This window comes from Grampus griseus (genome assembly GCF_964374135.1).
Source record: "Grampus griseus genome assembly, chromosome: 20".
Taxonomy (NCBI): domain Eukaryota; kingdom Metazoa; phylum Chordata; class Mammalia; order Artiodactyla; family Delphinidae; genus Grampus; species Grampus griseus.
In genome coordinates this window covers 54,896,388-54,919,081 of record NC_139014.1, presented here as the reverse complement: position 1 = coordinate 54,919,081, position 22,694 = coordinate 54,896,388, and positions in this window count along the sequence as shown.

The window sequence follows — 22,694 nt, the reverse complement described above, 5'->3', positions numbered from 1 at the left end:
AGTGTATAGAGGGCTTGGTCCAGGGCCTTGTATACAGTAAGAACTCAGTAAATGAGATGGATGGCAGTGGGTTATTTTTCGGGCCTCCTGCAACTTGCTCAGCGCCCAAGTCACTCACTTTCTCACGTGTCAGGCGTATCATGTTTGGAATCAGCCTCTGTGGGTCAAAAGCCATATTCTGTATTTGGCTGAACTAATTTTATCCCAGATTATTTCTGACAAGAGTCAACATTCTTCCCTCTCCCGCCTCCGAATCCCCTCAAAGGTACACATTCTCCAGGCAGGCTGCTCTCTGAGCTTGGTTTCCTTGGCCTCCCTCCCCGCATCGGTACCCAGAACGTAATAACGAACCCCACCTCCCAGCCAGGAGCTGGGTGCCCAGGAATTCCGACCCCACTCGGCCAGGTCTGTTTGCCAGCGCATCTGTTTCTAATCAGCGCGGTGAGACGCATTCTTTCTGCCGGGCGTGCAGGCCTGGAGCCTGGGGACTGCGCTAATTGATTGCTAAACGGATCCTGTCATTTCCAAAAGGGGCCTCCAGACTTGCCCTTTACTCTGCCCCTGCTCCCCATGGGCTGAAGAGCTTAGGAATTAACTCGTCCGCTGCTTTTGCAAGAGAGGCAATGACGATCTTGAAGCTCAATCGTAGGACTTCAGCAGAAGCCTTAGAAAAGCCCCTGCTCTCTGTTAAGAGATTTTCAGCTTAAAAAGCACTTCCACGAACACGATCCCATTTCATTCTCCCAGCAGCTCGGTGGAGTCAGCCCAACTGCTTTGGACAGATGAGGAAATCAAGGTTCAGGGTGTGAGTGGAGTGGCCCCAGGTGACACAGACTTCGTGGCAGGGACGAGAGTGTCTTGAACCTGACTCATCCTGGGTCCGGGTTCTTCCCCAAAGCTTGGCCCATCAGTGGCATGTGGCCAGGGCTCGCCATTGAGTTTGCTAGGGAGAAAAGGGACAGCACAGGGTCTACTGACCGGGCTGCCTGGGGCGTCAGGATGCCCAGAAGTGCTGTGGGGTGTGCCTGGCTGTCCTGTCATAGGAGAGCACCAGGATGGGGAAGAGGCCACTCATGTTCAGAGGTGAAGGGCAGCTACCCCAGCCCCTCTCCCAGCTACTAGTAGCCACCTCTTATCGCAGCGCCCATGCCTCAAGGGCCCTGGGCTTCCCCGGCACTTGCAAGAGAATAAGTCACCGTTCGTGTCCTTGTCTGTCTCCCCAGCTTGGAGGCAGGGATCGTTGTCCTTCTGTCTCTAAATCTCCTGGAACAGTGTGCTCGTAGTAGGTGGTCAATATATGAATGTAGAACGAATGACTCATCCTGGACTTTTCCCTCTGATCTCATTCTCCTTGGGCTCTTGGCAGAGTTGATCAGTGAGGGTGAGATTAAAACCTGCTCTCAGCAGAGCGGTTGAGCAGTCTGGTGCCTTGGTGCCTGACAGAATCCCCAAGCTTCAGTTTCCGTATCTACCAAGTGGCGGTGATTCCACGTGTGTCCACCCGGCGCTGGTTGGAAGACCAGTTGAGATACTGCAAGTTTGAATGCTACCCTCATGTAAATGGTGGGTGTGTGTGTGTGTTGTTTTAATCGTTAATGGATTCTGGGCTGCACTCTCCTCCAGAAGCTTCTTTACTGGCCTGCACTGCCAAAAGAGCTTATTGTAGAATCGGGGTGCAGAGAAGTTCCATCAGTCTGTAAAAACTATGTTTGAGCCCTTAAAGTCAGTCTTGGTTCAGACTAAGTGCCTCATATAGGCAGAAACGAGAAACGGATGTCCTCAGTCCCGTGGCCTGGATCCCGGGTCCCCACCGCCTCTGCGTCCTCTCCTATATCCTCATGCTCTCCCCCTACATCGCTTAAGACTCTGGTTACAAGATCAAAGAGAACTACGCTCAGCTCCTGGATCTCCGTCTTCCTTGCTGTGTGACTTTGGGGAAACAATTTAACCTCTCTGATCTTACCATGTGTAAGATGGGGACAATAGCACATCTTACAGGATTGTTGAAAAGAATGACTGAAATAATGAACAAAAATAAGCTTAACAGTGGGTGGCATGTGTTAACTGTCCCATGAATGTGAGCTGTTTCTGTCATGCCGGACCGAGCTCTCCGTTCCCTGTCTCTTCTCCCTCAGGCACGCAGACCTCTGCCATCTGATTCCCCAAGGACACGGCTCTTGCCATGGCCTCTTGTGCTTCCCGATTGCAAAATCCAAAGGCCTCTTCATTCCAACCCTCTGGGGGGCCTCTCTGCAGCATTTGGCACCATGGCCTACTCCTCCCTGAAAAACTCTCCTCCTTAATTTCTGGCTACAATCCCCGCTTGGTTCTCCTCGTACTTCGCCGGTCATTTCTGCCCTGTCTTGTCCACGCAGTCTTCTTTCTCGGCCACAATCCTAAAGCCTGCTCTTCCCTGCAGTCCTGTGTGTGTTTTTCTCAGTCCTCAGTCACCAGAGTTTATAGGTAGAGAAAACACAGTCCCTTCCCACAAGAGCTCAGAGTCTGACAGTAGCCTGCTAACTGCCATTGAGGACCGGCAGGGGTGAAGTTCTGTGCTTAGCGCTTCTGCTATTATCCCCATTGACACTTGCAGAGTTAGATGGATCGGGGCTGGAACCGCAGCCCCACCTCGTCAGACGCTGGGGTGGCAGCAGCAGATACTCTCTGGTTCCTCTCGCCAGTGGGGAAGGAGCTGGTAAGCAGGTCTAGGCTGGGCTCTCCATGCCAGGGCCTGGGGATGGTGTGGGGTGAGCCTGCCCATGGGGCTGCAGAGCCCCAAGCTCCAGGCCAGGCACAGAGAGAAAAGGCTGGGGATTCAGAGTTGCAAAACTAGCATCTGATCTGCTTTGCCATTTTCTTGCTGTGTGACCCTGGGAAAATCGCTTTACCTCTCTGAACCTCAGAGGTATCAGTGAGGCCCAGCACATAAAAGCATGTATTAGTAAACAATACGATGCCTGGCAAATTACTGTCGTTCTTAAAGCACTTTAAGGCACATTATCCAATTGGATCCTGACAGAGAAGTGACTTGCCTGAGGGTCCAGCTGAGCTGGAAACCCATCGGATCTTCTGATTTCAGTGGGGACACCATTTGCTCAGTTCCTCAAGGTGGGAGGTGTACCTGCTCGTACCAGGCTCTTCATGTTTGCTGTTGAATTTGCTTTTGGCAGAAATCCTGGCAACAGTACGATCATGTCCGTTTTATAAAAGAGAAAAATCGAGGCCCCGAGAGGTTAAATGACGTGCCAGGGTCCACACAAGCAGCGGTGGGAACCAGGTGCTGCCCCAGAGCTGTGCTCCTTCCACCCGGGACCCTGCAGCTCCATCCGCCCATTCAACAGCCTCCAACCCATCCGAGGTCTGGTTTCCTGAGTGCACCTGCTTCCCGGAACGCGGCTTAACCGGCCGGGTCCAGGTATTCATCTGCCCATCACCCACAATCAGTAGCTGTAAACAAATTAACGTTTTGTGGCACCCTGTTTCCCAGAACTTGCTCGCCCCTGGGGGAACTGGGCCTGTAAAATCATGTCAGGTGCGATTTATTGAGCACATTGTCCGCTGTGCTAAGCGAATTGACGTGGATTGTCTCACTTAATGCTGACCTCAGGTGGTAGATGCTATTTTTACCCCACAGTTACAGATAAAGAAACTGAGGCCAGAGGGGACACGGCTAGTAAGTGGTGGAGCCAGGATTTGAACCCAGGCAGTCGGGTTCCACAGCCTGAGCTCCTAAGCCAACATCACAGGGGGGAGGATCAGAGGGGCTCTGGGGCACCTCCCAACTCTGTGATTGGCTGGGTCTTCTCCCCCTTCCCCACCCCCACCTCTCCAGCTGGCCTCTTTCCCTAGTTCTGGAACCTTCTTTCCCTCTCCACTTGGTGACACTGCAGGAGATGCTGGCAGAGCCCAGGTGGCCACATCTGTGCCTGGTCTGTGCCCGTGCCCCAGGCTCCTCCTCAGTCTAAGGCAGAGTTGGCTAGGAATTTATGTTAACACGTCAAAGCTTTATTCTGCTCTCTGAAACTTCTCTTCCTTTGCCTTGCACTGTTTATTGAAATTGTTCATAGGATACTGTTAAAGATGAAAACAAAAGTCAATAGAAAAATATTTATGGGCCCCGGTGGGACCGCTGCCACGTAATGGTGTTTGAAAATGGTTCTCTGGGGTTCACGGTGTGCTCCAGGATGCTGAGGACGGGGGAGCAGGGATCCACTTCTTGGCCGAGTCCTGCAGTTTTACACCCTGCTTCCCAAGGATTCAATCTGACGATTCTTCCCCCTTGTGGAGAGCTGTGCTCAGGGGCCGGTTCCAAAAGTCCTTCCCTAATTTATTCCTTCCTACATGCTCTGTATTTAGCATAAAGTCTTCATCATTTCTGGCGTGTGGATGACGCTTCCCAGCTTCCAATGTAGATGCAAGGTTTTCCTCTACTAGATATTTCTGTCATAAACTGTGAAAGGAATTAAAAGTATGTCTCAAACAGCTATCTTCCCCGAACTTTAAACTGCAGGCTTCTCAAAGGAACTGTGTTGATTATTGTTTTTTCCTCCAACATGTGTCCCAAAGTGGTCCAAGGGGACCCAGAGGACCTGCGCAAGGTTCAGAGCACAGAGTGGTACCCCGGGACCGGAGCTCAGAGGTGCCAGGAGGGTGAGGGCGGAGGCTCAGCACCTGGCCTGAGCAGGTAGAGGAGGGGGAAGGGAGGGCTGCCGAGGTGGAATCACGGGCCTGCAGGTGTTGTCATGAGGTTCAGACAGGTGAGCTGGTGGGGGCGAGAGGTGAGTCAATACCAGGCAGGACGGTGAGGCCTGTGCCGGGCTTCAGAGGCCTCCTTACTGGTGGGCGCAGAGGCCCCGCCAGGGCTGGTGACTGCTGCCAGGGACCAGGCCAAGCACCTGAGTTCGTCGACCAGAAACCCTGGTGGAATGAAGTGTGTGATACAGAGGCAAAAACAAGCCAGCGCAGTCTTGGGGATGCAGAAGCTTCCCGGGCGAGGAAAGGGAGAGAAGAGCTCTACCCTGATCTGTTACAAGGTTGCATTCAGTCCTGAACAGCACATTTTTAATATTAAACGAAACATTAATTTTAGGAATAAGAATTACATTCACAAGGTTCAAATATAAAAATAAAACACACAAATAGGTAAACAGTGAAAAGTCTCCCACTTCCCCTCTCCACCCTCAGTCCCCTCTGTAGCTATTGTCATTAGCTTCTTCAATAGTCTCTGGATTTATTTAAAGCTTATATAAGAGACTATAAATATATATTTCTTGTATAAATGTCTCCCCTTTATATACTAAAGTTGGAATAGTGTACATGTTGTCCTGCACTTCCTTCTTTATCCTTTTTACAACTGGGCGGCGTATATTAACATCATCACCCACACCGTCAGCTAACATTTTGCATCTGTGACCAGAACTGTGATAAGCTGTTTCTTTGCAGGGTCTGAATCCCCGCTGAATCCTCACAGCAATCTTATTTGGTAGGTACTTTTTTTATCCCTATAGTGTAGCTGAGGAAACTAAAGAGAGGAGAAGTTGAAGGCTTTGACTCGCATTTCCCAGCACTTGAGCGGCAGAACCAGGATTTGAACCTGGGAAATTGGATTCCAAAGCCCTTGCTTCCCATCACTACCTTGAAGTTCTGACAGGCGCATGGCTGGCCCTCTCCTGGGCGGCAGGTCGGTCCCTAACATTGGTGGAGCCCAGAGCAAAAGTGGTAGTCGATGTTCATGTGCCGTGCATCAAAATGGTTAAAAGTTATAAATCAATAATCAAAATAATCAGAAGTTGTAAATCAAAACTACTTATATATAATATGAAGAGCTAACTTAACGATAACTAAATAGTCATATAAAATACCCATCATTCAAATACATCTTCATAACAGTAAGTTCAAAATATAATTGACACAATTAAAAATCAATAGAAAAAATCAATAGCAGATTATTTTTGATGACTAAATATAATGACTCTGTGGATGGGCCAGCAATATTTGGATGAATAATAAAATAAAAACATGCATAATTTGCTGATTACCTATCTAGTTTCATACCATTGATTTTCTTGCCTTTCTTTTTAGCAAAATTTAGCTGATAATATTTTCACATAATTTGTGTTCTATTGATAGTAGTAATCTACTCCAAAAAGTAAAGTGTAGTTGTATTCCAAATGTATGACATTTAAATATATTTTCATCAAATTATGTAAATTAAGGTAAATGTAAAAAATTAAAACCAATTTATTTTATTTTATTTATTTATTTTTTTGCGGTACGCGGGCCTCTCACTGTTGTGGCCTCTCCCGTTGTGGAGCACAGGCTCCGGACGCGCAGGCTCAGCGGCCATGGCTTACAACCACTGCGCCACCAGGGAAACCCAAAACCAATTTATTTTGTTTTCAAAATCTTTTTATCTTCTAAATCAGAGGTCAACAAACTGAGGCCCATGGGCTGGATGCCTGTATTCATAAATAAAGTTTTATTGAAACACTAATTTACATATTGTCCAATAGCTGCCTTTTTTTCTCCCCCCTATAACACCATAGTTGAGTAGTTTATAACAGGGACCAAATGGCCTGCAAAGCCAAAAACTTTTACTCTCTGGCCCTTTGAAAAAACGTTTGCTGACCAGTGTCTAAATCATTTAAAATTATCTATTAAAAAAAAAGAAGGGCTTCCCTGGTGGCACAGTGGTTGAGAGTCCGCCTGCCGATGCAGGGGACACGGGTTCGTGCCTCGGTCTGGGAAGATCCCACATGCCGCGGAGCGGCTGGGCCTGTGAGCCATGGCCGCTGAGCCTGCGCGTCCGGAGCCTGTGCTCCGCAACGGGAGAGGCCACAATAGTGAGAGGCCACAACAGGGAGAGGCCTGCATACCGCAAAAAACAAACAAACAAACAAAAAGGGACAGAGGGGGACTTCCCTGGTGGCGCAGTGTTTGCGAGTCTGTCTGCCAATGCAGGGGACATGGGTTTGATCCCTGGTCCAGGAAGATGCCACATGCCGCGGAGCAACTAAGCCCATGTGCCATAAGTACTGAGCCTGTGCTCTAGAGCCCGTGAGCCACAACTACTGAGCCTGTGTGCCAAAACTACTGAAGCTCATGTGCCTAGAGCCCGTGCTCTGCAACTGGAGAAGCCACCGCAGTGAGAAACCCGTGCACTGCAAAGAAGAGTAGCCCCCGCTCGCTGCAACTGGAGAAAGCCCGCGCGCAGTGCTGAAGACCCAACGCAGCCTAAAATAAATACATTTATTTTAAAAAATAAAAATAAAGGGACATAGGGACTTCCCTGGCGGTCCAGTTGTTGAGACTTCACTTTCCGATGCAGGGGATGCAGGTTTGATCCCTGGTTGAGGAGCTGGGATCCCACATGCCTGGGGGCCAAAAAAAAACAAAACATAGAACAGAGGCAGTGTTGTAACAAATTCAAGAAAGACTTTAAAAATGGTCCCCATCAAAAAAATCTTTAAAGAAAAAGAAATAAAATAAAGGGACAACAACCATATTACAATATATAAGTGTATCAAAGTAACATGATTATACCTTAACCTTACACAATGTTCTCCCATTAAAAAAAAGGTAAAATGAAAATTTTAATATCAAAATATTAAATACAATTATTTAAATAAAGCTGAAACTATATTTTTGGCGAATTGCATTAAATCTTAATATTTGTATTAAAAACCTTTCGCAGTTCTGAAGTTCAATGTCTGTCCAATTGACAAAGTAAAGAATTGGCATGGATCTTCATGCATAGTATGTCTAGACCTAGATATGTTCAAATTTAAGATTAATATGAATTGTTTAATATTGCAAAGTGTTTCTTAGCCATTCTTGTGCAACTCTTGGGAATTCCGTAGTAATTCACGAATAGTTCTACCACCATTACTTGGGAGCACAAACAGAAGCAAGAAAACTACTCAACACTCTTGGAAAATGACACATTGAATGCAAGGACGCATTTCTGCCATCTGAGAGGAAAGATTCCATAAGTTATTTAATTTGTCTTTTCCCTGACCCAAGTATTTCTGTTCCTTGTATCCTCTGCACAGTGTCCAACCTTGGCAGTGGTAAAACCCACAGACCTTCATGGTATGCAAGGGTAAAACAGGACAAGAGCAGTGTGGAAGCATTTCCTAGGGCTTGGAGGGCGTCAGGCGTGTAGGGCTGGAGCTGTGCTGTGTGCCAGGGCTGAGGGCCAGATCCCGAGTGACACAGGCGCTCAAGTGTTTGTTAGTAAGCATCTTTATTCCGGGTGCATTTGTCATAGGCAAGCCCAAGTCAGGGGCCCTTCTTGCCCGTGTAAGGAGCAAGGAGCAGCCTTCAGGTAATGGTGGGCAGGACTGCAGGACTGGGGATGTTTAGCCTGGGGAAGAAAATATCCCTTTTTCCTCTGCCTTGTCTTTACCCCTTTATCTCTCCTTTCCCCTCTTCTTTGTTCTTCTTTCGCCCCCACCTTATGTCCCTGAAGGGGTGTCATGGAGACACTCATCCCATGCTGTTGTAGAAAGTTGGAACTGGACCAGGGAGTGGGCGTTACATGGAGGGGACTTCTGACTCAATGCGAGTAAGGGGGCTCTAACAGTGAGGCTTGCCTGACACTAGATTGGGCAGCTGGCAGAGGAGGTGAGCTCCCTGCCCCCGCAGGTGCCTGGTCATGGGTTCATGGTACAAAAGGATTTCTGCATTGGGTAGGGAGTCGGGCTAGAGAAAGAGTCTTCGATTCTGATCCTCCTAGGGAGCCCCCGTTCCAGTCTCTGGAATATCATCTCTTCCAGTCTTAATCTGGTTGCTAAATGATGGGTAGGAGTGAGGATGGTGGCCACAGGGAGATCAAGACTCGCAGGTTAGCCAGCTGCAGACGAAAATAGCCAGCTGCATCCTTGGTGTGACCAGACTCTGGAGGACTGAGGTTCCTAGCAATGTCCTGGGTAGAATTTGTCCCAGGCTCCCATCTCTGCCCCATATCCTGAGAAGCCATTTGCTTTCGCAATCAGATCTGCTCCCAGTATTAAAGATCTGAAGCTCCTTGATAGGAGGCAGCCTGAGGCTATGGGGAGAGAACCTGCCTCAGAGTCAAAGGGATGGATGCAAATCCCAGTTCTGCCACTTACTAGCTCTGTGAACCTGGACAAGGAGATTGTATTCTTTGAGATTCAGTTTCCTCTTCTGCCAATGGAAATAATAACAGCCCTATCTACCATACAAGGTTGTTGGCAGGGGCAAAGGGGAGAATGGATCTGAACATGGTTTGTCGGTCAAAGGATATCTTTCCACTCCCCCATGGGCTAACCAACATAAGAACCTGTGCCTGTCCCATTTTAGAGGGCTCTCAGAATAGGTGGGAAGCAGGCCCCCTCTCACTAAGAGAAACAAAAGTGGAAGATGCTCTTCTCCTCCACTCCCCGGCTCATAGGGAGTGCCAATGACCTAGACTCAACTCTGTGCTCTTGCCTGGGTTCTGGAATTCTGAAGGAGTGACGCAAAGACCCCTTGTCCTACCAGGGAGAGATAGAGGTTTCTTATGTAGTGGTGGTAGTAGAGGGGTCTGGAGTCCAGTGTTGGTGACATCTGGAATGGCAGCTATGAATGTCTAACCACAGCAGCACCAGTGATGTGTACAGTACATGGTCAGGTGCCTTCACAGTATTCATTTCTTCCTTCCTCCTTCTTAAAAGAACCACGATTTTATTCAGGCAACATCCCTACACCAGGTGGTTCATGCGCCTTGAGGAAAGCTGATCCCAACCCAGCTTTAGGGATGGATCTGATTGGTCTAAATTTAAGAAATCTCATCTCTCTTAACGGGAGGTAATTTCAGAACTCCAGAATAAGCCAATCAATTCCTCTAACCATGGTTATTAGTCAAGGCTAGGCACATGAGTTAGGTTGGACCAATCAGACTAAACGGAAGGACTTCAATTCCAAGACTAGGGAAGAGGCTCATTGGACTTGAACACCTAGAACACTGCCAGCCAAAAGAAGCCCCCTGTGTGTGCCTTTGCCATTACCAACCCGCTCCCTCTTCCCAGAAATAACTACCATTGTGACTTCTCTGACTTTTATTTGATTTTAACACCATGTATTCATCCCTAAACGGTTTCAATATATTTTGCATATTTTTGACATATATAAATTTTTAAAGAAATTGAATTACACTAAATGTAAGTTTCATGTTGTTAAATATAGCTGTAGTTTGTTCATTTTCATTTCTGTATAGAACTCTATTTATGAATAGTTTATAATTCATTGATATGGAGGTTTAACGTATCTGATTAACAAGAACCCTGCTGTGGACTTTCATTGTTCATGAAAGTTCTCTTGGTACAGATATGCATGAGTTTCTCTGGGTATGCTTGTATTCAGCCTTACCAGAAAATGCCAAATTGTTCACCCATATGGTTGCACCAACTTATATATCTTGTAAGAGAGTTCCTGTAGCTCTACATCCTCCCTAAACGCTTGGTAGTGTCAGAACTTGATTGTCAGTGTGGTATATATGTGGTAATATCTCTGTGTGGTTTCAATTTGCATTTTCCTGATTCTTAATGAGATTGAACACTTTTCACGTGTTTATGAGCCATTTGTATTTCCTCTTTTATGAAATGCCTAGAAAAAATTTTGCCGATTTTCTATTGGGTTGTCTGTTATATACACAGTTTTTTGTTATGGTAATTAATTTTTCCTTTTTATTGTGTTAAAATACCCATAACACAAAACTTACCATCTTAACCATTTTTAAGTGTGCGGTTCAGTGGTATTAAATACATTCACATTGCTGTGCAGCCGTCACCATCGTGCACACCCGTAACTCTTTCATCTTATAAATCTGAGACTCTTACCTGGTAAGCAATAACTCCCCATTCTTTGCTCCCTCCCAGTCCCTGGTAACCACTGTTATTTATATGGTTTTGATATTACTTTTTTGGATCAGTTCTACGAGTTGCAAATATCTTCTTTCACTCTGTGAATTGTCTTTTTTGTTCTCTTAAGAACAGAAGTTCTTAATTTTAGCATAATTGAGATTATTAATGTTTTGGTTTATGACCCGTGCTTTTTGTATGTTTAAGAATTTCTTTTCTACCCTGCCATCTTGAAGATATTATCCTGTAGCATCTTCTAAAATTGTTGTCTCTGACATTTGAAAATCAATTCCACCTAGAATTGTGTGTGGTGTGAGGTAGGGGTCCAATTTTCACCCCCTGATCCCCACTGAAGAATGCTCAGCTGTCCCAGCACCATTTATTGCAAAGTCTGCTCTTTCTCTCATGCTCTGCAAGTCACCTCAAGTGTCCATGTAAGCACAAGCTTATTTCTGGGCTCTCTCTTCTGTTCCATTGGTCTGTTGGTCTGTCCCTGAGCGAACACCACCCTGTCTTAATTACTGCAGATGTACAATAATCTTTATATTTCATCAACCAAATTCTCCCACACTGTGGGAAAATTTTTAAGAATGTCTTGATTATTCTTGGGCCTTTGCATTTCCATATAAAGTTTAGAATTAGCTCATCAAATTCCACAAAAGGAAAAAAGCAGCTGGGGTTTTTAATGGGATTGCAATGAATCTATAAATCAAACTAGGGAGACTGTTGAGTTTGTCAGCCCACAAACATGATGCGTTTCTGCTTTTACTGAAGTCTTTTAAAATATAGCAATATTGAAGTAAGACTGACATACAATAAACTGCACATATTTTAAGTGTATGATGTGATATGTTTTGACATCTGTGTACACCCATGAAACCAACACTACAAGCAAGATAATGAACAAATCCCTCAGCCCCGAAGCTTTCTTCATTTCTATTGGTGATCCTTCCTCCCCACGCCTTCCCACCCTCCCCTCCACAATGTTGAGTTGCTTTTTATGTGCTTATTTTCCATCTGTATATCTTCTTTGGTGAAGTGTCTGTTCAAATCATTTGCTCATTTTAACTTACTGTTGAGTTTTGAGAATTATTTTTATTCTGGATACAACCTTTTTTTTTATCAGATATTTGCTTTGCAAATATTTTTTCCCCAGTCCGTTGTTTGTCATTTCATTTTCTTAACAGTATCTTTTGAAGAGCCAAGATTTTCATTTTAATGAAGTCCAGTTCCTCAGTCTGCTCTTTTATGGATTGTGCTTTTGTTGTCACATCTAAGAACTCTTTGCCAGGCTTCCCTGGTGGAGCAGTGGTTGAGAATCTGCCTGCCATTGCAGGGGACACGGGTTCGAGCCCTGGTCCGGGAAGATCCCACATGCCACGGAGTAACTAAGCCTGTGCACCACAACTGCTGAGCCTGTGCTCTAGAGCCCGTGAGCCACAACTACTGAGCCCGTGTGCCTAGAGTCCGTGCTCCACAGCGAGAGAAGCCACCGCAATGAGAAGCCCGCGCACCGCAATGAAGAGTAGCCCCAGCTCGCCGCAACTAGAGAAAGCCCGCGTGCCGCAACAGAGACCCAACACAGTCAAAAATAAATAAATAAAATAAATAAATTTATTTAAAAAAAAAGAAATCTTTGCCTAACCCTAAGTTGCAAAGGTTTTCTCGTGTGTTTTCTTTTTGTAGTTTTAGGATTTACATTTAGGTCTATGATTAATTTTGAGTTAACCTTCATATATGATCCAAGGTATGGATCAAACAAACATGGTATATTTTTCCTCTTGTTGAAGCCTTTTTAAATATCTCAATACAGATTTATAATTATACCACAGAAAGACTGTGCACCTTTTGATGATTTTATTCTCCACAATTAATATTTCTTTGATGCTCTTGTAAATAGTATATTTTAAAAACATTTTTCTCTACTTTTGGTGGCTGGTGTACAAAAACATGAGTGACTTCACATATACTGATGTCGTATCTAGCAATATTGTCAAACTTATTAATTTTAATAATTCATCTGTAGATCCCTTTAGACTTTCTATGTGCAAAATTTGTATTTGCAAATTACGACAGTTTTGTTTTTCCTTTCCAATTCTTTTATTTCTTTTTTTCATAAAATTTATATTTTCTAGGTGAATTGAGCTTTTTACTATTATGAAGCAACCCTCTTTAGATTTTGTAATGTCTTTAACTTAATGTCTATTTTGTCTGATAGTAATAAAATGACTATAATAATTTAGTATACCAAAACTTTCTTAGGGTAGTGTTTACGTGGTTTATCTTTTTCCATCCTTTTGCATTCACCTTTAATGTATACTTCTGTGTCTTTTGTAAATAGCACATAGTTGGATTTTCTCATTTATTTCTTTATTGGCCGCACTGCATGGCATGTAGAACTTCCCCGACCAGGGGTTGAACCCATGCCCCCTGCAGTGGAAGTGCGGAGTCTTAACCACTGGACCACCAGGGAAGCCCGGATTTTTCTTTTTAATGCATGTTGATAATCTTTATCTTTCTTTTTTTAAAAATTTATTTTTGGCTGCGTTGGGTCTTCCTTTCTTCCTTTGCTTGCTGCGCGTGGGCTTTCTCTAGCTGAGGCAAGCGGGGGCTACTCTTCGTTGCAGTGTGCAGGCTTCTCATTGCTGGGGCTTCTCTTGTTGTGGAGGTTAAGGCAAGGATGTAGACACCAGCTCTTTGTGTACTGGAATCAGGTGGGGGGGCGGGTCAAGGTGAGGCTGTGCGGGCTTCTGTAGTTGTGGCACGAGGGCTCAGTAGTTGTGGCTCGCGGGCTCTAGAGCACAGGCTCTGTAGTTGTGGCGCACAGGCTTAGTTGCTCCACTGCATGTGGGATCTTCCCGGACCAGGGATTGAACCCGTGTCCCCTGCATTAGCAGGCGAATTCTTAACCACTGTGCCACCAGGGAAGTCCCCGATAATCTTTTAACTGGAGTAATTACATATTTAATATAATATATATCTTTTGGTTTAAATTTACCTCCTTTCTTTTGCTTTCTCTTTGTCCTGCCTGTTCCATGTTGTTTTTCTTTCCTTTCTGGCCTTCTTTTGGAATAATTATATCTATAAAAAACTTAATTCCACTTTTTAAAAACCTCTTTTTCCATTATTTTAATGATTACTCTGGAAGGTACAACATGCATTCTTAACATATAAAGGTCAAAAGTTAATCAAAATCTTTTCTTTCCTCCCAAACAATATAAGATCCTTAAATCAGTTAGACGCCATTAACTCCCTTCCAGTATAGATCGTTGCCATGTACGTTTACTCTATACTGTTTGTGTGTGTTGTTCAACCTGAGGTAACCGTAGGAGTCTAGTCAATAAAACAGAAATTATGCTAGGTATGTCAAGTAGAAGATTTAATGGGGAAATTTGGTTATAAAATTGTTGGAAGGCCTGGAGGAGCAAAACTGGGGTAGAGTGGGGAGAGATAAGTTGGGAGATTGGGGTTAACATATACACACTACCACATATAAAGTAAGCAACAAGGACCTACTGTATAGCACAGGGAACTATATTCAGTAGCTTATAATAACCTGTAATGGAAAAGAATCCAAAAAAGAATAGATCTGTGTGTGTGTGTGTATATATATATATGTGAATCACTTTGCTGTACACCTGAAACTAACACCACTTTGTAAATCAACTATACTTCAATTTAAAAAACCCATAAAAACTTGGCCCTTCTGCCCCCCAACCATGAGAGAGGGGACAGTGGGCCCTGCTCTCCCATAAGAGTTGAAATCCAGGCCTCTGCTCCTTGCTTCCAGTCCAGCACTCGAGGACCTTGTAGTTACAGCCTCTGCCCAGTGTTCCCTGCCCACTGCTGTGTGCTTCCCCTCCTTAACTGGCTAAAGGCCTCCATGCCCCTTTCTCCTGAGCACGTCTGTCTCCTGCTGAGCTAGAGATGCGAGGCTGCAACATAGAAGAGCCACTTTTGCCCCCCACCTCCCATCTCTTCTCCCACGGCCTCCCTCCTTCATTCTGCTCCCAGAGTACAGTACTGATAGGCAGCGGCTCAGCTGGCTCCAGCAGAGAATGGACAAGCCACCCTCTGCTTCCGCGGACACAGGAATTCATAGCCTGAAGGAACTCAAAGCAGCTCAGTTGGCCCCCAGAGAAGCCACCGCCCCAGGTGTGGGCGAAGATGTAGACACCAGCTCTTTGTGTACTGGAATCAGGTGGGGGGGCGGGTGAAGGTGAGGCTGGTAGTTGAGAGGAACTTGCTCTCCGTTTATGCCCTCTGGTGGGACACGCTTGCTGCTGGACCAGTGAGCAGGCAAGTCCTCGGTGCTCGGGTGGCTGCAGCCCAACTACCCAGGACAGAGTGAAGCCACCTCCTCCACATCCATCCTGAGACTCCTCCCCAAACCTCCATGGAAACTCAACCCCATCTCTATTTTGCATCTTAGCCAGCTGGAGACCACACTTGCTTTCTTTTTTAAACATTTCTTTTATTAAAAGTTATTTGTTTTGGGCTTCCCTGGCGGCGCAGTGGTTGAGAGTCCGCCTGCCGATGCAGGGAACACGGGTTCGTGCCCCGGTCCGGGAGGATCCCATGTGCTGCGGAGCGGCTGGGCCCGTGAGCCATGGCCGCTGAGCCTGCGCGTCTGGAGCCTGTGCTCCGCAGCGGGAGAGGCCACAACGGTGAGAGGCCCTCGTACCGCAAAAAAAAAAAAAAAAAAAGTTGTTTGTTTTAATTACTTAATACACAAATACAAGTCCAAATAGTACAGATAAATTCCCCCTTGACCACCACTCCAATTTCACTTTCCTCTCCAGAGATAACAGAGATTCTATTATCAGTTTGGTGTTTATCTCCCCAAATCCTTTTTTATGACTTTATATACATGAATATGAATATATAATTGTTTTGTCTAATTTGTTAAATATAAATGATATACTGTATGTATTGTTTTACAATCTGTTTTTTTAAAAATCAGTTTTAGAGATCACTCCCATCAGTGTTAATTATCTTCTATCCACATTCTTTTTTTTTTTAATATTTATTTATTTATTTATTTGGTTGTGCTAGGTCTTAGTTGTGGCACGCTGGGCTCCTTAATTGTGGCATGTGAACTCTTAGTTGTGGCATGCATGTGGGATCTAGTTCCCTGACCAGGGATCGAACCCTGGCCCCCTGCATTGGGAGCGTGGAGTCTTATCCACTGCGCCACCAGGGAGGTTCCTATCGGCATTCTTTTTAAAAAAAATTGTGGTGTAATTGACATACAACATTATATTAGTTTCAGGTGTACAACATAATAATTCAATATTTGTCTATGTTGGGAAATGGTCACCACAATAAGTCTAGTTACCATCTGTCACCATACGTAGTTACCGTTTTTTTTCGTGGTAATGAGAGCTACTTAAGATCTACTCTCAGCAACTTTCAATGTATAATACAGTATAATTATAGTCACCGTGCTGTACATTAGATCTCCATGACTTGTTTTATAACTGGAAATTTGTACGTTTTGACCCCCCTTCAACCGCTTTGCTTACCCCCCCCATCCCCCCACTTCCGGCAACTACTGATCTGTTCTCTGTATCTATGAATTCGTTTGTTTACTTTAGATTACACATGTAAATGAGATCATATAGTATTTGCCTTTCTCTGTTTGACTTATTTCACTTAGCATAATGCCCTCAAGGTCTATTCACCTTGTCACGAATGGCAAGATTTCCTTCTTTTCTGTGGCTGAATAATATTCCATTGTGTGTGTGTATGTATACATACATACATGCATATATATACATATATATATGTAAGCCACATTTTCTCTTCTTTTTTTTTTTTTTTTTTTGAGGTACGCGGGCCTCTCACTGTTGTGGCCTCTCCCGTTGCGGAGCACAGGCTCCGGACGCACAGGCTCAGCGGCCATGGCTCACGGGTCCAGCCGCTCCGCAGGGCGGCATGTGGGATCTTCCCGGACCAGGGCACGAACCCGTGTCCCCTGCAACGGCAGGCAGACTCTCAACCACTGCGCCACCAGGGAAGCCCAAGCCACATTTTCTTTATCCATTCATCCATTGATGGACTCTTAGGTTGTTTCCATATCTTGTAAATAATGCTGCAATGAACACAGGGGTACAATATCTTTGTGAGTTAGTGTCTCTGTTTTCTTTGGTTAAATAGCCAGGAGTAGAATTGCTGGATCATATCGTAGTTCTATTTTTAATTTTATGAGGAACATTTATACTGTCCTCATTTTTTTAATAGTTCAGAGAATTCTTTGGAAAGGGTGAGGCTGTTATAGTCCGTGTAATGTTTCCTTTATTGATGGGCAGGTGGGCAGTTCCCAGTGCTGCCTGGCCACCAGGAATGCTGCTGTGAGCACCCCTGGGTGTACTTCTCTGAGGTCGAGATTGCCTTCTACCCCCGCTTTGCCTCGTACCCTTGCCTTCCTCCCCTTCCTTCACCAGCTCTGAGGCTGGTCAAATTTGCAGCCACATCCAATGACAAAGGCTTTGGTGCTTCCTTCATAGAGCAAAGTCTTGGTCAATTCTGGGCTTCAAAATCTCCCACCTGGGCTTCCCTGGTGGCGCAGTGGTTGAGAGTCCGCCTGCCGATGCAGGGGACACGGGTTCGTGCCCCGGTCCGGGAAGATCCCACATGCCGCGGACCGGCTAGGCCCGTGAGCCATGGCCGCTGAGCCTGCGCATCCGGAGCCTGTGCTCTGCAACGGGAGAGGCCACAACAGTGAGAGGCCCACGTACCGCAAAAAAAAAAAAAAAAAAAAAAAAAAAAAACAAACCAACAAAATCTCCCACCTCACAAAAGTCAGTCAGCAAAGTTCTGGAGCCCTCTGTCAGGGGACAGTGTCCAGAGCCCTAGCCCCTGACCCCTTCTCTGGCTGGATTCCCAAGGATGCCAGGCCGTTTTTTCTGGGGTGGTGTGCAGTACTGCAATACCAGAGCCGGACTCTGTGATTTGGGCCGGCACAGCCAGCCACATGACTGGGGACTTCTCCCTGACTGTAGTTTACATGCGTCGCTCTCCTATCAGAGTATATCTTTTGCTGCTCAAGTCTGATAAATTTCCATTACTCTCATAAAAGGAGGTTGGAGTTATCACTTCCATTTTTAGCAGCTGAGGGGAGTTGGCTCACAGTGTCTGGGGTGAAGGATGTGGGAGGGTAAGTCAGACACGAGAACCAGGACGTTATCTCTCAGCAGCTGAGCCAGGAATGAGAGGAAGGACCATATTCCTTAGAAAAGAATCTTCTACCAGTCAAGTAATTGGGACTGTTGGTCAGGAAGTTGCCCAAAGATGGGAGTACCTTCCAGCTGCTGTCCACTAGGGTGGGTTGCCCCCCTACATTCTCTGCAGGGGGACACTCCATTCACATGACCGACGTCACAGGGTCTGCTTCAGTGGGGAAAACATTGAACCTTGAGTCTGGAGATGTGGGCCTGAATCCATGTGACCGTGAGTAGCTTCCTCAACCTCTCCAAGCCTCAGTTTCCACATCTGTAAAATGGGGAAAGTAACACCTACTCCCAAAAGGGTTGCTGGAACAGTCAAATGAGATCACTTAGGCAAAAAAAAAAAAAAAAAAACCTAGCAGAGTGTCTGTGTGTCATACAATGGAACTGGAACCTGATTCATCTGTAACACAGCCAATATGAGGTCACGCTGGAAGGATGGGTGTGCCAGGGGACTAGTGAGAAATACTGTCCAAGGGAGGGAAGGGCCCTGGGTCCAGAGCCCTGGGTTTGTCCTGCTTCCTTTGTTGTAGTTCAAGGCTCACCAGGCAGCCTCTGGTTGCTCATTTGCTTTCCTATTGACCTTGGTCTGGGCCTCAGGACAGGAGCCGCCTCCTGGGTATTAGGCAAGTTCACATTGGTTGTTTTTTGTTTTTCAAATTATTTATTTTCATTAGGTTCTTGTTGGTTATCTATTTTAAATATAGCAGTGTGTACATGTCAATCCCAGATTCCCAATCTATCCTCCCTTCCCCCCCGCCCATAACCATAAGTTCATTTTTATGGTTGTTGATTGCTCATCTTAACTCTGCAGTCTCATTAGCCTCTTTTCACTAGTGAGAAAACAGAAGCTCAGAGACGCTAGGGGGCTTGCTCAAGGGCACTCTGCTGGGAAGCAGGGAATCCAGGATCTGTCCGACCCCAGCATCCCGTGTCCTCCATACCACACTTCGTCCCAGCACCACGGCTTTGACCCTGGAAAGGCGTGCCTCCGCTGTAGGCTTCTGAATGTGCAGTGGAGACTTAACCCTGGGGTCTTTTTCCCCACGCCTCTCCTTCTAGCCTGAGCTCCACCTCCACCCCCTAGGGACTTGAGAAAAAGCAAGCTCCTGAATTTCCCAGACCTTGAGCCCGTGTGACTCAGCAGCCCTGAAGGAATGGGCCCCTGAGCTCCACCTGTCACCCACAGACATTGCTTCACACGGATAGTCTTTCTTTCTTTCTTTTTTTTTTTTTTAATTATTTTTGGCTGCGTTGGGTCTTCCTTGCCGCGCTCGGGCTTTCTCTCTAGTTGTGGCAAGCGGAGGCTACTCTTCGTTGCGGTGCGCGGGCTTCTCATTGCGGTGGCTTCTCTTGTTGTGGAGCACGGACTCTAGGCGCACGGGCTTCAGTAGTTGTGGCACACAGGCTCAGTAGCTGTGGCTCACGGGCTCTAGAACGCAGGCTCAGTCATTGTGGCACACGGGCTTAGTTGCTCTATGGCATGTGGGATCTGCCCAGACCAGCGATCAAACCCGTGTCCCCTGCATTGGCAGGCGGATTCTTAACCGCTGCTCCACCAGGGAAGTCCCCAATAGTCTTTCTTAACAGATATGAACCCTGCCAGCTGACGGGGTTGGGAGCCTGCCAGCTCAGCCGCTGCTGGAGGGCGGATGGCAGCCAAGCCCACTGCTGGGGTCTGTGTAGCTGCTCTACAAGTAGGGTGACCAGCTTGTCCCCACTTTCCCAGGGAAGCTCTCAGTCCCAGGAAAATCCAAAGGGCTGGTCCCCTCCCTGCAAGTCCAAAGCACAGTCTGCATGGATAGAGATGGTGGACAGGCCAAGGGACCTGTCCCATTTTTGCCCTGTGGGTTCACCCTCTGACCTGGACGCTTGGCAGGAAAGGGCACCTCACCTCACTCCAGAGAGCCATTAGTGGACTCAGAACATGCAGCCCTCAGGGCTGCCAAGCTCAGCTGGCACCCGTGTGGCAGGGTCCACAGGGCCAAGGGAATAACTGTTTTAGGGAAAAGTCAGGCTGGATTTTTTTCAACTTTCTTTTCCTTTTCACTGACTATCCACTCTGCCTCCTTGGCCAGTGTTCCACCCACTTCTGTCTGGCCCTCCTGCCTGTGTTCCCCTTTGGCACCAAGAGGTCACCTCTGGCCTGGCTCTTACAAGCGCTGCGTTTCCTGGCGAGCACGTGGTTGGGGCTTGCGGGGACAGCATGACCTTGGTCCTGCTCCTTCAGCCTCCAACGCTCAGAAGCTCCATACGTGGGACATTGAGGGTCACGCCAAGGGACGGCCAGCGGGAGAAGTCACTCTCACTGGCCACTGCTGGACTTCAAAGGGACAATGGAAGACGCTTTGTTCCCCGGAGATGACGAGCAGCCTAGGAGCTGCTGTCAGGGTCTGACTCAGGGTGGTTGTCGTAGGAAGCAGGATAACTGCCCCCAAAGATGTTCACCTCCTAATTCCCAGAACGGGGAATATGTTACCTTACATGGTAAAATGGACTTTGCAGGTGTGATAAAGCTAAGGATCTTGACATGGGCAGATTATCCTGGATTATCTGGGTGGGCTCAGTGTCATCACAGGGGTCCCTGTAAGGAGACAGGTCAGAGAGAGGAGGCAGTGACGTGACAACAGAGACAAAGATCAGAGTAAGGGATTGCCAGCAGCCTCTAGACGTTGGAAGAGTCAAGGAACAGATTTCCCCTGGAGCCTCCGGAAGGAACCAGCTCTGCTAAATCCTTGATTAGAGCCCCCAAGACTCATTTCGCGCTTCTGGCCTCCAGAACTGAAAGATAGTTTGTGTTGTTTTAATCCACTAAGTCTGTGGCGATTTGTCACGGCAGCCGCGCACAGTATGGTTCAAGGGATGTACAGTCACTGCTGCTGAGGTTCCCAGAGCACAGGGGCCTCCGTTCGCTCAGTGAGGTGGGGTGCAGATCAGCTTAGCGCAGAACCTGGAGCGCACAACCAGTGCTCGGTGAAAGGACCCTCCTGGCCTCATTCCCATCCTGTTGGAGAGGAACAGGTTGGTGCCCTGAAAGGGAACAGGTCTGACTTCTGATCTAGGTCCTCGCTACTCAGAGTTGGTCCACAGACCACCAGCGCCAGCACCACTTGGAAGGTCATTTCAACTTTAGAATCTCAGGCTCCAGCCCAGACACACTGAGTCAGAATCTACAGTTTTACAAGACCCCCAGATGGTTCTTACGCACAACAGTGCTTGAAAAGCGCTGACCCTGAGAGGTCCCTGAATCCTCAGATCATCAGTGAGGCAGGTACAGCTCTTACCACCATTAGGCAGAACAAACAGAGAGGCTGAGTGAATTGTTAAGGCACACACAGCTGGACTCAAACACTGGCACGTCTGTCTCCGGCATTGGTATCCTTGCCAGTACCCAGCAAGTCCTGAGGTAGAAATGGTCCAGGAGCATCACCTCTGAGACCCTCCGCTTCCTGCCCCTTCTTGCCCATCCCTGAGTCACGCCCATCTTCATCCTCCCACTCCTCTCTCTGCTCACCTTTTTTCCTCCCTTCCTCCCCCCCTTCCTCTTCATTTCCTTCTTTCCTTCCTTCCTCACTCACTGAGCACTCCTCTGAGCCAAGCCCTGGTATATAGGAGAAGGCCCTTCTTTCAAGGGACACACCCCAGCGATTCCCATACCTGGTTTAACATGACAAGCACCTGGAGCTTCAACTTAAATTTCTGACGTCTGGCCCCACCCCAGAGTCCCTGAGTCAAACTCTCATGGGGTGGGGCCTGAGCTTGAATATTTTGAAATCACTCCTGCGGTGATTCAGATGCAGCAGATCCACAGATAAGGACCGAGAGGAAGTATTAGGTACATTGGTATACAAAGAAAAGGGGGCAGTCAACCCTGGTGAGTGGGGCAAGGAGTGTCCACTGATAGAATCAGGAGGACTTCACAGAGGAGATGACTGAAATGGGTTTTGAGGGATGCATAGGAGTTTCCCAGGAGGACAGGGTTTGGATTTTTTTTTTTTTGTAAAGAAAACAGTTTTTGCAAAGGCATGGAGGCAGGAAATAGTGACATATTCAGGAAACTGTAAGTAATTTAGTGTGGCTGAAGGATCTTGAGGTCAAAAGGAGGGTCTGGATTTAACCTGCAGAGGTGAGGTGTCCAGACTGAGATACTCTCTCCAGGGGTCACCTTCTCTGAGCCAGCGGATGTTACCTGCTCTAAGAATTCTGACATTTTCTCTTCCTATTACTATTATTATTATTATTCCTTTCCCTCGCACTCCCACCCTCTGTTGGCATCACTAGTTTCTCCATCTGGGTTAAACCCAAGCTGTTCATTCCTCTTATTTGCACAGTGTCACAGGTGTGGTCAAGTGTGTCTTCATTTCCACTTTTTATTCTCACAATCACGGAACTGGTCTACTCTCTTAACCTGTGAGAAAACTGAGGCTCAGAAGGGGAAAGTGATGAAAAGGGTCCCTCAGAAAACCTGGGGTGAAGCCCAGACTGGAGCCAGGATGTCTACTGTTGGCTGATAACGACCTTGTGCACTTGCATTTTAAGGCCAGCCTTCTGTGTCTTTGCTAGAGGAATGAATCAGGAAGCAACCTCAGGCTTTGGAGAGGTG